This window comes from Rattus norvegicus, chromosome 3 (genome assembly GCF_036323735.1).
Source record: "Rattus norvegicus strain BN/NHsdMcwi chromosome 3, GRCr8, whole genome shotgun sequence".
NCBI classification, from domain to species: Eukaryota; Metazoa; Chordata; class Mammalia; order Rodentia; family Muridae; genus Rattus; species Rattus norvegicus.
In genome coordinates this window covers 94,441,683-94,456,429 of record NC_086021.1, presented here as the reverse complement: position 1 = coordinate 94,456,429, position 14,747 = coordinate 94,441,683, and the positions used below count along the sequence as shown (strand labels likewise).

The 14,747-nt window shown below is 39.3% G+C and overlaps 1 pseudogene; it reads left to right on the top strand.

The window, feature by feature from the left end:
• Positions 12,468–13,349, top strand: Or8i7-ps1 (olfactory receptor family 8 subfamily I member 7, pseudogene 1; annotated as a pseudogene).

Genomic DNA, 14,747 nt, shown 5'->3' with positions numbered 1-14,747 from the left:
AGTAGCATGAAAAAGCTAAAATTGGATGTTTGTCTTCTTAAATTTCAAAGCATTTGATGGTATAAAATTCAATATTTTATCAATAATAATAAAAACAATAGTAAATCCCATAGACTAATTGCAAATATTATCTCCTTGATTAAAGATTACTATTACATTTACTATTAATATTCATCAATTGTGACTGCTAAAAATTTATTTTAATAAGATTCAACATTACATGTTACAGTGTTACTTGTGTGTTATATTTTTAGCGTTCATATATACATATATAAATATTTGTTTATATATGCACTTAACATGCATATATATATGTATATATACATTCAACATGTGAGCATTATGAAAAGAATACTACATCGGGGCTTCCATTATGTGTGCTGCCAAAGTACTGAATTGATCATTAACCACTTATACGCGTGTAAGTGTCTGGTGTCTAAACTAACACAGAAAGAAACAGTTCACTGAAGGAGGTGAGGTAATGGAATGGCATATTCACATCCCTGTTTTAGTCTTTTCCTAAACCAGGTAGAAGAGAATCTCTGTGTGAGACGGCAAGGAAGTGTGGACTTAACCTTTTCTGAGCCCATGACTTTGTGCACGGCACAATAAACCCCTTTACTTTGCAAGTACGAAGACTCAGACTCCACCACATTAAAGTCTCAAGAAGGAGCTCCTTCTTTCCTGACACATGCTATGGCAGATGCTACTCACACAAGTTAAGCCGTGCACAGTAGAAATGAGCTGCAGTCTGCACACAGTGCCAGGACAGCCTTATATGCATAGATTTTAGTAGAAATCTATGTGTCATATACCAACACAAGCCTTGTGGGTTGTACGATCCTCTTAAGGGGCAGGCTAGCTCCCAAAGCAAAGATTCTAGGTTGTGTTTTATTATTATTTTTTGTTTCTATTTTTTAATCATTATTTTTACAGTCCAGACTTCATCCCCTTCCCGGTCTATCCCCAGACTGCTCCCCTTCCGTACCCCCCTCCATCTCTAAGAGGATGTTCCCACCACCCTACCCCACTCCCTACCTTGGGCCTCAAATCTCTAGAGGGTTAGGTGCATCTTCTATGACTGAGGCCACACCAGGTAGTTCTGTGCTGTATATGTGTCAGGATCTCATATCAGCTAGTGTATACCGCCTGGCTCAGTGTCTAAGAGATCTCAGGAATCCAGGTCAGTTGAAACTGCTGGTCATCCCATGAGACTCCCTCCTTCTCAACTTCATTCAGCTTTTCCCCAATCCTTGCATTTTAAAAACAACAGTGATTATTTTATTTATTTATATTCCAAATGTTGTCCTGCATCCTGGTTCACCCACGCAGAGTTTTTCAAAACATCCTCCCTCCTGTTTGCTTCTGAGAGGGTGCACAGCCCCATCCCCATCACACCCTGGTCTTCCCCCTTTCCCTGGGGCATCAAGTCTGGGGTGTCAAGTCTCTAAAGGGTTAGGTGCATCCTGCTCCCCTGAAGCCAGAGAAGGCAATCTTCTGCTACATATGTGCCAGAGGCCATGGAACAACCCATGTATGCACTTTGGTTGGTGGCTTCAATTCTGGGTGCTCCCAGGAGTCTGGGTTAGTGAACACTTTTTGATCATCCTGTGGTGTTGCCATCCCCTTAGCTCCTTCATTTCTCCTCCTAAATCGAGGTCCTTGACCCCAGTCCAATTGTTGGTTGTAAGTATGTATATCCGTCTCAGTCAGGTGCTTGCAAACCCTCTCAGAGGACTTTCATGCTAGACTTCTGTCGAGCATCAGTAACAGTGTGAGAATTTGGTGCCTGACTAAAGGATAAATCCCCAATTGGACCTGTCAGTGGATTACCTTTCCTTCAGCCTCTACTCCATTTTTGTACTTGTATTTCTTTTAGTCAGGAATAATTCTGGGTCAAACATTTTGAACGTGGTTTGGTTACCCCATCCCTCCACTGCGGGCCCTCTTTATTTACTAGAGTGGCCTCTTCAGCTTCCATCTCCTAACTGTTGGGCGTTTTGGCTAACTTCACCCTTATACAGCTTCTTAAATCCCAAGATGTAAGATTTTACTGGGATTTTTCTACAGGTTGTCCCTGCCCACCACACCCAGATTTCCTGCCCACCACACCCAGTACAAATTTCTCTCTCTCTCTCTCTCTCTCTCTCTCTCTCTCTCTCTCTCTCTCTCTCTCTCTCCCCCCAGCTTCTTTCCTGGTTCATATCATACCTGATCCTGACCCCCTTTCTCCTCCACATCCAGTCTCCTATTAAGGTCCCATCCTCCCTCTGCCTCCAGTGATTATTTTGTTTCCCCTTCTAAGAAGGATTGAAACATGCTCACTTTGGTCTTCCTTCTTGTTAAACTTCTTACTGTCTGTGAGATTTATCATGGGTGTTCTGTACTTTTCAGCAAATAACCACTTATCAGTGAGTATATACTATGCATGTACTTTTGAGTCTGGGCAACCTACTCATGATGATAATTTCTAGTTCCACATATTTTTCTGCAAATTTTTTGATGTCCTTTTTATAGTAGCTGAATAGTATTCTATTGTGTAAATGAACCACACTATCTGTATCCTTTTTCAGCTGAGGGACATCTGGGTTGTTTCCAAATTCTGATGATTATGAATATGACTTCCACAAACATAGTAACATACATGTACTTCTGGAGAATCTGCAGAGTATATGCCCACAAGTGGTATAGCTGCATCCTCAGGTAGAACTATTTCTAATTTTCTGAGGAACTACCAGATCGATTTCCTTATTTCCATATTGATTGTCATATTTTCATGATTCCTACCTAATATCATCTCTCCACCTTCTCTCCTACACTCTTGTGGTGCCCTTCTTCTGACCACAAACTTGGGAATCTAAAACATCACCTCGTAGTGGTAAATAAAAATGTGATGCAGACACCATGTCATTCTGCCTCCTGCTACTCTCTGTCCTTGTCAGTCTGTCCACCTCCATGGCTAGCCCTATCAGCAGCTGTCTACCTCATTGCTCTCTGCTGTGGACTCTGCTAATATTTCCAGCAATTGCCCCTTGTGGTTATAGTCACAACTCCCAGTAACCCATTAAAATCAAAACTCTAGAAGCTTATAACTTATCAATCAGATTTATATCAGTAAATTCTGATTCCGCAAAGCATCTGCACAATAACTCAGAGCCAATTGATATTGATATAAACTACCCACCTACATAAGACAAATTATCTTATAATAATCCACCCTTTATTCTGAGAGACCCGGGCTTAGCAGCAGTAACGCCATTTTACAAGACTGTACTTAGATGACTTGTTCAGGGAAAGGTCAGAACACTGAGAACATGGAGGCTGCCAAACAGGATGTTTGTATTTGAGCGCCTGACAACAAAAGGGAGAAATGAAAAGCCCCAGGAGAGGTCCCACGCCCTAGTGGAGGGCCGAGTCAGCCGTTATGTTCCAGGAAGGCGGCCAGGGAACTTGCCCCCGGGCTGAACACTCACCTCATTAGAATCCACCAATTATGTCCCTGTAACCATGCATCTACTTCTGTATGCTTGCTTCTGCTCCCCAGAACCCTATAAAAAACCCGTCCCTGGTTCCGCGGGGCGTGCCAGTCCCCCGAGTTGACTGAAGCGCCCACAGGTGCCTGGGTATCCTGATAATAAACCCTCTTGCTGATTGCATCCAGTGGTCTCAGTCTGGTCAATGGGCTTGAGGGTCTCCTTCCCGAGGGAAAGTTCTCTCTGAGAACTTTTCAATACAATATTCATAGGTACCTGTGGCTAGTTAAATCCATACAGGGATGGGTCATCCTTTTCCTCCTCCATCTTCTCTTCCCCTTTTCTCCTCTTTCTCCTTTCAAAAACTCTGTCCCCACCTTCATTTTTCACTGCCCAAACACAGGCTTTGCCTTATCTTGTGCCTGCCCTTACCTGCCTCTAGACCTCAATCTACATAATCTACTTCTCTTCTGCCTAGTTATAGGCTATAGGCACATTTATGGACCAATTAGGGATTATTGTGGGTGGGTACTGTTACATAGCTACATTAGTGTATACATGGGGATTCGCTTATACCTAGGAACAACCAGGTGTTGGGAAGCGGTATTTAACATTATAATATGTAGCAAAAGACAAAATCTCAATGTTTACCTCTGGTCTGATTATGTTTATGGCATTATTCTCTCAGTGTGCAAAATATAATTTTAAAGATATTGGGTACTAAACACTTAGGATTATCAATAGAAAGTGCAGATGCCTAATTTAAAGCACTTTTAACTTAAGAAATATATTTTGTTAAATCTGAAGGAAACATTTAAATAGAATATTTTAAAAAACCTCATATATTTCTTTATAACAACATGTTTATAAAAGATGCAACTTATGGATATTCAGAACAGCCAATGTGTGGTCTGCTATTACTTTTCATGTTATTTTCCACACAGATGAGAATTCAAAATGCTTTATACTGCTCAGAATTCATTACTCCTATGCTTGGTTCAGAATCACTGATACATTCCTAAAAAGGGAGAGCACCACATTCCATGGCACTTAGTAGCCACAGATCACGTTTTCTGAACCTGAGAAGATGGTTTTTAGCTCTTTGCATTCCTGAAAAACCACGGCTCCAGCTCTCCAGAGTTATATTCATGTAGTGTTCTCACTATCTTCTTTTAAGTTATTATAGGTAAGATATTTCTCATAAAGAAGCAGAGAGTCGTTTCCAAAATGGAAGCAACTTTAGTTTTATAAAGACAAGAACAAACTTGGTAAATAAAACCAAAACTTATTAACCTCTAGTTTGGACACTGTAAGGTTTTTGAACTCTATAAGCAGCAGTTACATTTGCTTTTAAATGGCAACAACAAAATAAATAACTATGATGTAGGTTACAGAAATATAGATATCAGGGCAGGAGCACAGTGTTGTTTTTTGTTTGTTTGCCACCTTGATGAATTTGAATGATAAATTTAAATAGACTTCATTTCTTACATTTAGACATATTTTTAGTTCCATAAAAACTTACTGTTCATTATCTAAAAGAAAGAGTGGTACAGGCTTTGAAGCTTTTATTGGCTTTGTTATGGCTTTATATTTTTGATATTTTCATAAGTGTCAAGTACATTTTGATAAGATAATTTTTATCATGTAAAATTGAATATGAGAATGAATGTACTTATTTTTTAAAAATTTTATTTTGTACTTTGAATTTTTATTTTGAATATTTGTATGTTTATTGACATTTTTAATGTCCCTTCATGATAATGACTCAACATGAGAATGGTGATCATTTTTCACATATGTTAAATAGTTGTGTTGATGAATTTTAAATAAATATATATCTGTGACTAAACATATAATTTAGGACATTTCTCCCAATCAGACCAAAAAGAAGAAAATGTAAAGCAATGAATAAAACACATATATAATTAAACTGTTTCACAATTCTACACTACCTAAATAGGACTTGTAATGAAACATTTGCATTTATTATTGTGTTAAAATAATTTAGGTTACCTAAATTAAACTTATTATTGAACATTGTTTTTTTTTATTTTATTTTTTTTATTATTAACTTGAGTATTTCTTATATACATTTCGAGTGTTATTCCCTTTCCCAGTTTCCGGGCAAACATCCCCCTCCCCCCTCCCCTTTCTTATCGGTGTTCCCCTCCCCACCCACCCCCATTGTCCCCCTCCCCCGAACAGTCTAGTTCACTGGGGGTTCAGTCTTAGCAGGACCCAGGGCTTCCCCTTCCACTGGTGCTCTTACTAGGATATTCATTGCTACCTATGAGGTCAGAGTCCAGGGTCAGTCCATGTATAGTCTTTAGGTAGTGGCTTAGTCCCTGGAAGCTCTGGTTGCTTGGCATTGTTGTACATATGGGGTCTCGAGCCCCTTCAAGCTCTTACAGTTCTTTCTCTGATTCCTTCAACGGGGGTCCTATTCTCAGTTCAGTGGATTGCTGCTGGTATTCGCCTCTGTATTTGCTGTATTCTGGCTGTGTCTCTCAGGAGCGATCTACATCCGGCTCCTGTCAGTCTGCACTTCTTTGCTTCATCCATCCTGTCTAATTGGATGGCTGTATATGCATGGGCCACATGTGGGGCAGACTCTGAATGGGTGTTCCTTCAGTCTCTGTTTTAATCTTTGCCTCTCTCTTCCCTGCCAAGGGTATTCTTGTTCCCATTTTAAAGAAGGAGTGAACCATTCACATTTTGATCATCTGTCTTGAGTTTCATTTGTCCTAGGCATTTAGGGTAATTCAAGCATTTGGGCTAATAGCCACTTATCAGTGAGTGCATACCATGTATGTCTTTCTGTGTTTGGGTTAGCTCACTCAGGATGATATTTTCCAGTTCCAGCCATTTGCCTACGAATTTCATAAAGTCGTTGTTTTTGATAGCTGAGTAATATTCCATTGTGTAGATGTACCACATTTTCTGTATCCATTCCTCTGTTGAAGGGCATCTGGGTTCTTTCCATTTTCTGGCTATTATAAATAAGGCTGCAATGAACATAGTGGAGCACGTGTCTTTTTTATATGTTGGGGCATCTTTTGGGTATATGCCCAAGAGGTATAGCAGGATTCTCAGGCAGTTCAATGTCCAATTTTCTGAGGATCCTCCAGACTGATTTCCAGAATGGTTGTACCAGTTTGCAATCCCACCAACAATGGAGGAGTGTTCCTCTTTCTCCACATCCTCGCCAGCATCTGTTGTCCCCTGAGTTTTTGATCTTAGCCATTCTCACTGGTGTGAGGTGAATCTCAGGGTTGTTTTGATTTGCATTTCCCTTATGATTAAAGATGTTGAACATTTCTTTAGGTGTTTCTCCGCCATTCGGCATTCCTCAGCTGTGAATTCTTTGTTTAGCTCTGAGCCCCATTTTTTAATAGGGTTATTTGTTTCCCTGCGGTCTAACTTCTTGAGTTCTTTGTATATTTTGGATATAAGGCCTCTATCTGTTGTAGGATTGATAAAGATCTTTTCGCAATCTGTTGGTTGCCGTTTTGTCCTAACCACAGTGTCCTTTGCCTTACAGAAGCTTTGCAGTTTTATGAGATCCCATTTGTCAATTCTTGATCTTAGAGCGTAAGCCATTGGTGTTTTTTTCAGGAAATTTTTTCCAGTGCCCATGTGTTCCAGATGCTTCCCTAGTTTTTCTTCTATTAGTTTGAGTGTGTCTGCTTTGATGTGGAGGTCCTTGATCCACTTGGACTTAAGCTTTGTACAGGGTGATAAGCATGGATCGATCTGCATTCTTCTACATGTTGCCCTCCAGTTGAACCAGCACCATTTGCTGAAAATGCTATCTTTTTTCCATTGGATGGTTTTGGCTCCTTTGTCAAAAATCAAGTGACCATATGTGTGTGGGTTCATTTCTGGGTCTTCAATTCTATTCCATTGGTCTATCTGTCTGTCTCTGTACCAATATCATGCAGTTTTTATCACTATTGCTCTGTAATACTGCTTGAGTTCAGGGATAGTGATTCCCCCTGAAGTCCTTTCATTGTTGAGGATAGCTTTAGCTATCCTGGGTTTTTTGTTATTCCAGATGAATTTGCAAATTGTTCTGTCTAACTCTTTGAAGAATTGGATTGGTATTTTGATGGGGATTGCATTGAATCTGTAGATCGCTTTTGGTAAAATGGCCATTTTTACTATATTAATCCTGCCAATCCATGAGCATGGGAGATCTTTCCATCTTCTGAGGTCTTCTTCAATTTCCTTCTTCAGTGTCTTGAAGTTCTTATTGTACAGATCTTTTACTTGCTTTGTTAAAGACACTCCGAGGTACTTTATATTATTTGGGTCTATTATGAAGGGTGTCGTTTCACTAATTTCTTTCTCGGCTTGTTTCTCTTTTGTATAGAGGAAGGCAACTGATTTATTTGACTTAATTTTATACCCAGCCACTTTGCTGAAGTTGTTTATCAGCTTTAGTAGTTCTCTGGTGGAACTTTTGGGATCACTTAAATATAATATCATATCATCTGCAAATAGTGATATTTTGACTTCTTCTTTTCTGATCTGTATCCCCTTGATATCCTTTTGTTGTCTGATTGCTCTGGCTAGAACTTCAAGAACTATATTGAATAAGTAGGGAGAGAGTGGGCAGCCTTGTCTAGTCCCTGATTTTAGTGGGATTGCTTCAGGTTTCTCTCCATTTAGTTTAATGTTAGCAACTGGTTTGCTGTATATGGCTTTTACCATGTTCAGTTATGGGCCTTGAATTCCTATTCTTTCCAGGACTTTTATCATGAAGGGGTGTTGAATTTTGTCAAATGCTTTCTCAGCATCTAATGAAATGATCATGTGGTTTTGTTCTTTCAGTTTGTTTATATAATGGATCACGTTGATCGTTTTCCGTATATTAAACCATCCCTGCATGCCTGGGATGAAGCCTACTTGACCATGGTGGATGATTGTTTTGATGTGCTCTTGGATTCAGTTTGCCAGAATTTTATTGAGTATTTTTGGGTCGATATTCATAAGGGAAATTGGTCTGAAGTTCTCTTTCTTTGTTGTGTCTTTGTGTGGTTTAGGTATAAGAGTAATTGTGGCTTCGTAGAATGTATTCGGTAGTGATCCATCTGTTTCAATTTTGTGGAATAGTTTGGATAATATTGGTATGAGGTCTTCTATGAAGGTTTGATAGAATTCTGCACTAAACCCGTCTGGACCTGGGCTCTTTTTGGTTGGGAGACCTTTAATGACTGCTTCTATTTCCTTAGGAGTTATGGGGTTGTTTAACTGGTTTATCTGTTCCTGATTTAACTTCGGTACCTGGTATCTGTCTAGGAAATTGTCCATTTCCTGAAGATTTTCAAGTTTTGTTGAATATATGTTTTTGTAGTAAGATCTGATGATTTTTTGAATTTCCTCTGAATCTGTTGTTATGTCTCCCTTTTCATTTTTGATTTTGTTAATTTGGACGCACTCTCTGTGTCCTCTCGTTAGTCTGGCTAAGGGTTTATCTATCTTGTTGATTTTCTCAAAGAACCAACTTTTGGTTCTGTTGATTCTTTCTATGGTCCTTTTTGTTTCTACTTGGTTGATTTCAGCTCTGAGTTTGATTATTTCCTGCCTTCTACTCCTCCTGGGTGTATGTGCTTCTTTTTGTTCTAGATCTTTTAGGTGTGCTGTCAAGCTGCTGACATATGCTCTTTCCTGTTTCTTTCTGCAGGCACTCAGCGCTATGAGTTTTCCTCTTAGCACAGCTTTCATTGTGTCCCATAAGTTTGGGTATGTTGTACCTTCATTTTCATTAAATTCTAAAAAGTTTTTAATTTCTTTCTTTATTTCTTCCTTGACCAGGTTATCATTGAGTAGAGCATTGTTCAATTTCCAAGTATATGTGGACATTCTTCCTTGATTGTTATTGAAGATCAGTTTTAGGCCCTGGTGGTCCTAAAGCACGCATGGGATTATTTCTATCTTTCTGTACCTGTTGAGGCCCGTTTTTTGACCAATTATATGGTCAATTTTGGAGAAAGTACCATGAGGAGCTGAGAAGAAGGTATATCCTTTTGCTTTAGGATAGAATGTTCTATAAATATCCGTTAGGTCCATTTGGCTCATGACTTCTCTTAGTCTGTCTACATCTCTGTTTAATTTCTGTTTCCATGATCTGTCCATTGATGAGAGTGGGGTGTTGAAATCTCCCACTATTATTGTGTGAGGTCCAATGTGTGTTTTGAGCTTTATTAAGGTTTCTTTTACATATGTAGGTGCCCTTGTATTTGGGGCATAGATATTTAGGATTGAGAGTTCATCTTGGAGGATTTTTCCTTTGATGAATATGTAGTGTCCTTCCTTATCTTTTTTGATGACTTTTAGTTGAAAATTGATTTTATTTGATATTAGAATGGCTACTCCAGCTTGCTTCTTCTGACCATTTGCTTGGAAAGTTGTTTTCCAGCCTTTCACTCTGAGGTAGTGTCTGTCTTTGTCTCTGAGGTGTGTTTCCTGTAGGCAGCAGAATGCAGGGTCCTCGTTGCGTATCCAGTTTGTTAATCTATTTCTTTATATTGGGGAGTTGAGGCCATTGATGTTGAGAGATATTAAGGAATAGTGGTTATTGCTTCCCGTTATATTCATATTTGGATGTGAGGTTATGTTTGTGTGCTTTCATTCTCTTTGTTTTGTTGCCAAGACGATTAGTTTCTTGCTTCTTCTAGGGTATAGCTTGCCTCCTTATGTTGGGCTTTACCATTTATTATCCTTTGTAGTGCTGGATTTGTTGAAAGATATTGTGTAAATTTGGTTTTGTCATGGAATATCTTGGTTTCTCCATCTATGTTAATTGAGAGTTTTGCAGGATACAGTAACCTGGGCTGGCATTTGTGTTCTCTTAGGGTCTGTATGACATCAGTCCAGGATCTTCTGGCCTTCATAGCTTCTGGCGAGAAGTCTGGTGTGATTCTGATAGGTCTGCCTTTATATGTTACTTGACCTTTTTCCCTTATTGCTTTTAATATTCTTTCTTTATTTTGTGCATTTGGTGTTTTGACTATTATGTGACGGGAGGTGTTTCTTTTCTGGTCCAATCCATTTGGAGTTCTGTAGGCATCTTGTATGCCTATGGGTATCTCTTTTTTTAGGTTAGGGAAGTTTTCTTCTATGATTTTGTTGAAGATATTTACTGGTCCTTTGAGCTGGGAGTCTTCACTCTCTTCTATACCTATTATCCTTAGGTTTGATCTTCTCATTGAGTCCTGGATTTCCTGTATGTTTTGGACCAGTAGCTTTTTCCGCTTTACATTATCTTTGACAGTTGAGTCAATGATTTCTATGGAATCTTCTGCTCCTGAGATTCTCTCTTCCATCTCTTGAATTCTGTTGGTGAGGCTTGTATCTACAGCTCCTTGTCTCTTCTTTTGGTTTTCTATATCCAGGGTTGTTTCCGTGTGTTCTTTCTTGATTGCTTCTATTTCCATTTTTAATTCCTTCAACTGTTTGATTGTGTTTTCCTGGAATTCTTTCAGGGATTTTTGCGATTCCTCTCTGTAGGCTTCTACTTGTTTATTAATGTTTTCCTGTGTTTCCCTAAGTGTGTTCATGTCTTTCTTGAAGTCCTCCAGCATCATGATCAAATATGATTTTGAAACTAGATCTTGCTTTTCTGGTGTGTTTGGATATTCCATGTTTGTTTTGGTGGGAGAATTGGGCTCCGATGATGGCATGTAGTCTTGGTTTCTGTTGCTTGGGTTCCTGCGCTTGCCTCTCGCCATCAGATTATCTCTAGTGTTACTTTGTTCTGTTATTTCTGACAGTGGCTAGACTGTCCTATAAGCCTGTGTGTCAGGAGTGCTGTAGACCTGTTTTCCTCTCTTTCAGTCAGTTATGGGGACAGAGTGTTCTGCTTTCGGGCGTGTAGTTTTTCCTCTCTACAGGTCTTCAGCTGTTCCTTTGGGCCTGTGTCTTGAGTTCACCAGGCAGCTTTCTTGCAGCAGACAAGTTTGTCTTACCTGTGGTCCCGAGGCTCAAGTTTGCTCGCGGGGTGCTGCCCAAGGGCTCTCTGCAGCGGCAGCAACCAGGAATACCTGTGCCGCCCCTTCCAGGAGCTTCAGTGCACCAGGGTTCCAGATGGCCTTTGGTGTTTTCCTCTGGCGTCCGAGATGTATGTACAGAGAGCAGTCTCTTCTGGTTTCCCAGGTTTGTCTGCCTCTCTGAAGGTTCAGCTCTCCCTCCCATGGGATTTGGGTGCAGAGAACTGTTTATCCGGTCTGTTTCCCTCAGGTTCCGGCGGTGTCTCAGGCAGGGGTCCTGCCGCTCCTGGGCCCTCCCCCACGGGAGCCCAGAGGCCTTATACAGTTTCCTCTTGGGCCAGGGATGTGGGCAGGGGTGGGCAGTGTTGGTGGTCTCTTCCGCTCTGCAGCCTCAGGAGTGCCCACCTGATCAGGCGGTGAGGTTTCTTTCCCATAGGGTCTGGGAGCAGAGACCTGCTGCGGGCCCGGGATCCACGGGCGTGGGACCTCCGGCAAACACAGGACGTGCCCGGTCCTAGATGAACTCTGCCTCTGTGTGTCCCGATCTCACCAGGCAGCTCTCTTGCAGCAGACAAGTTGGTCTTACCTGTGGTCCCGAGGCTCAAGTTTGCTCGCGGGGTTCTGCCCAAGGGCTCTCTGCGGCGGCAGCAACCAGGAAATTATTGAACATTGTTAATAGATATATTTATTCATTGTGAACAAAGACACTTTCAAAATATGGTAAATTATTGTTTTATGTTTGAGAGTGTTGAGAAAATATAGGTTTTTCACTGCAGAATCATTCAAAAGCCTTCTATAGAAGAGATACAGTGATTAACATATTAGAGTTACTGTACAACAGAGATGATTAATGTTATTTTTTATTGCGTCAATTCATTTTTGTTGTTTGTCATTCAGTTTCCATAATTGTTTACTTGCTCATTTTATGGAGATTTTGTTTCTTTAATATTCAGATTTTTAATTTTTCTCATTTTAAATATAATATGAGACAGAGAAATAGATGGAGAACCAGAAGAATGTCTCACAATTCACTCTGCTTGGACTTTTTAATGACCATAACATACAGGTACTTTGATTTATTCTTTTCTTAGTCTGTTATATGTCATTTTTGGTAGGAAAAACTGCATTATTTATCTGGATTTGATGCAGCCTTCTTTTTTTTTCATCTACTAATATACTCTTTCCTCAGCAATGTAACTTTTATAGATTTATACTTTCCCTCTTGTGTGACTCCAAAATTCACTGGCAACCTGCTGGTAATGAGAAAAGTCATCTCCTATCCTAAATGCATGCTATAGTTCTTTGCTATGCATTTCTTTGAATAATTGAAATCTTTATCATGACAGGCATCTTCTGTGACTGCTGTGTGTTCTTCTGCAGGGTTGTCACAGCATGGTTATCATTAACAGGACAAAATGTCACTTCTAATATGAGCAGCTTGGCTAGTGGAGCAGCACACTTCTTCGCTCAGTTTTCTATTGCAATCCTGTTGCCCTTTTGACACCCCAAACTGAGCACTACTTCTGTGAAATCTGTTCAAAATTTTCTGTACTTACCGTTCTGGCCAATTCAGGTATAGTCACTTTAGTGGCTCTTATGGTTTTGTTTGCTTCTAATGTTATTATTTTATTCACCTTAAGAACACACTTAGCAGAAGGAAGAAGAAAAGCCAAGGTTACAAGTGGCATTCAAATAACCCTGAAAATTTTAGTCTTCAGACCTCAAATCTTTTCCTATTTTAAACCTCCTACCTCCTTCCCTGAAGATATTGTACTTGCAATGTTTTATACCATAGCTGTTCCTATGTCAATCCACCAATTTACAAGCTGAGAAATTGAGAGATGAAAATGCAATAAAGATTTTATTTACCTACAGAAATTAGGGTGTATGACTTTAAAATAGAAAATTGTAAATGTATTTAAATAGCTAGAAACTATGCCATCTATCTTACATGTTTTACTGCGGAATGGATGTGGACAATAAAATTTATTTAAATTTATAACAACACAAACAGTATTAAAACATCAATTTTTCAGACTACTGACTCAGGGAAGCAGGATTACTTGCATTGAAAATATGAACTGAAGTGAGTAAATGTTTCTGTATTCATCAGTAACGTATTCTTAAGACTTGATAAAACTATTGCACATTGAGGGCTTAATAAAATTTCAGATATTTCATGATTATGGAAAATTTTAAATTTATTATTGAATGCTACATTTTAAAGTTTTGATACGATATCATAATCTTCATCATCTAGTAGTATTCATAAAGTATCTGTGGGGTAGGGAAATCAATATGACATTATTTGGAAATAAATTAGATCTTGAGTCAACACCTAGACTTATCATTGAAGAAATATGAAAAGAAAGTGGGAGGCAATAATTCATAATTTGAAAAGAGGTGATGGTTGTCCATTAATCACACCAACTTTTGTACTTTGCTTCAGGTCCCTGATATCATGAAAAAATTTCAAATACTTTCTTCTTATTGTGAATGAACTAAAATTGTGAATAATTAAAGCTTAAAAACTCATAAGGTTTTGAAACTCCAATGAAGGACTGTGTAAACAAAGTTTTCTCTTTACAATCTGTGTGAAATTGTCTAGTTTATCTCACATCTTTCCATTTTTGTTAACAACAATACTGTCTACTGCTGCTTCATTGTGTAGCTTAATGTCCTGTAATGGGTATAAACTTGCTTGACAAGTTAAAAGTGTTTCCATTAAAAACACAAAGAATAAACAAAAGAAGTCTAATTATAATATTTACATTACCTTTCTTCCATTACACCCACAAGTTGCAAGTAAATTATTAGTGATTCAATCAGACATAAAGGACCTTTTTGCTAAAATGAGTAAAAGTCACAAAGAAAAAATAAAATATTCTTTAGAATGCTACAGTCCTTCTTAGAAGGGGGAACAAAATACTCACAGGAAGAATACAATGAAAAGGAGTGGAGCAGAGGCTGAAGGAAAGGCCATCCAGAGACTGCCCCACATGGAGATCTATCCCATGTGCAGCTACCAAACCCAGTCACTATTGCTGATGCCAAGAAGGGCTTGCTGAAAGGAGCCTGATATGGATGTTTCCTAAGAGGCTCTGCCAGAGCCTTACTGATACAGTTGAAGATGCTTGCTGCTAGACATAAGACTGAGCATGAGGACCCCGATGAAGGAGTTAGGAGAAGGACTGATGATTCTGAAACAGTTCGCAACCACTTAGGAAGAACAATAATGTCAACCAAGTAGACCACCCCAGAGATTCCAGGGACTAAAACC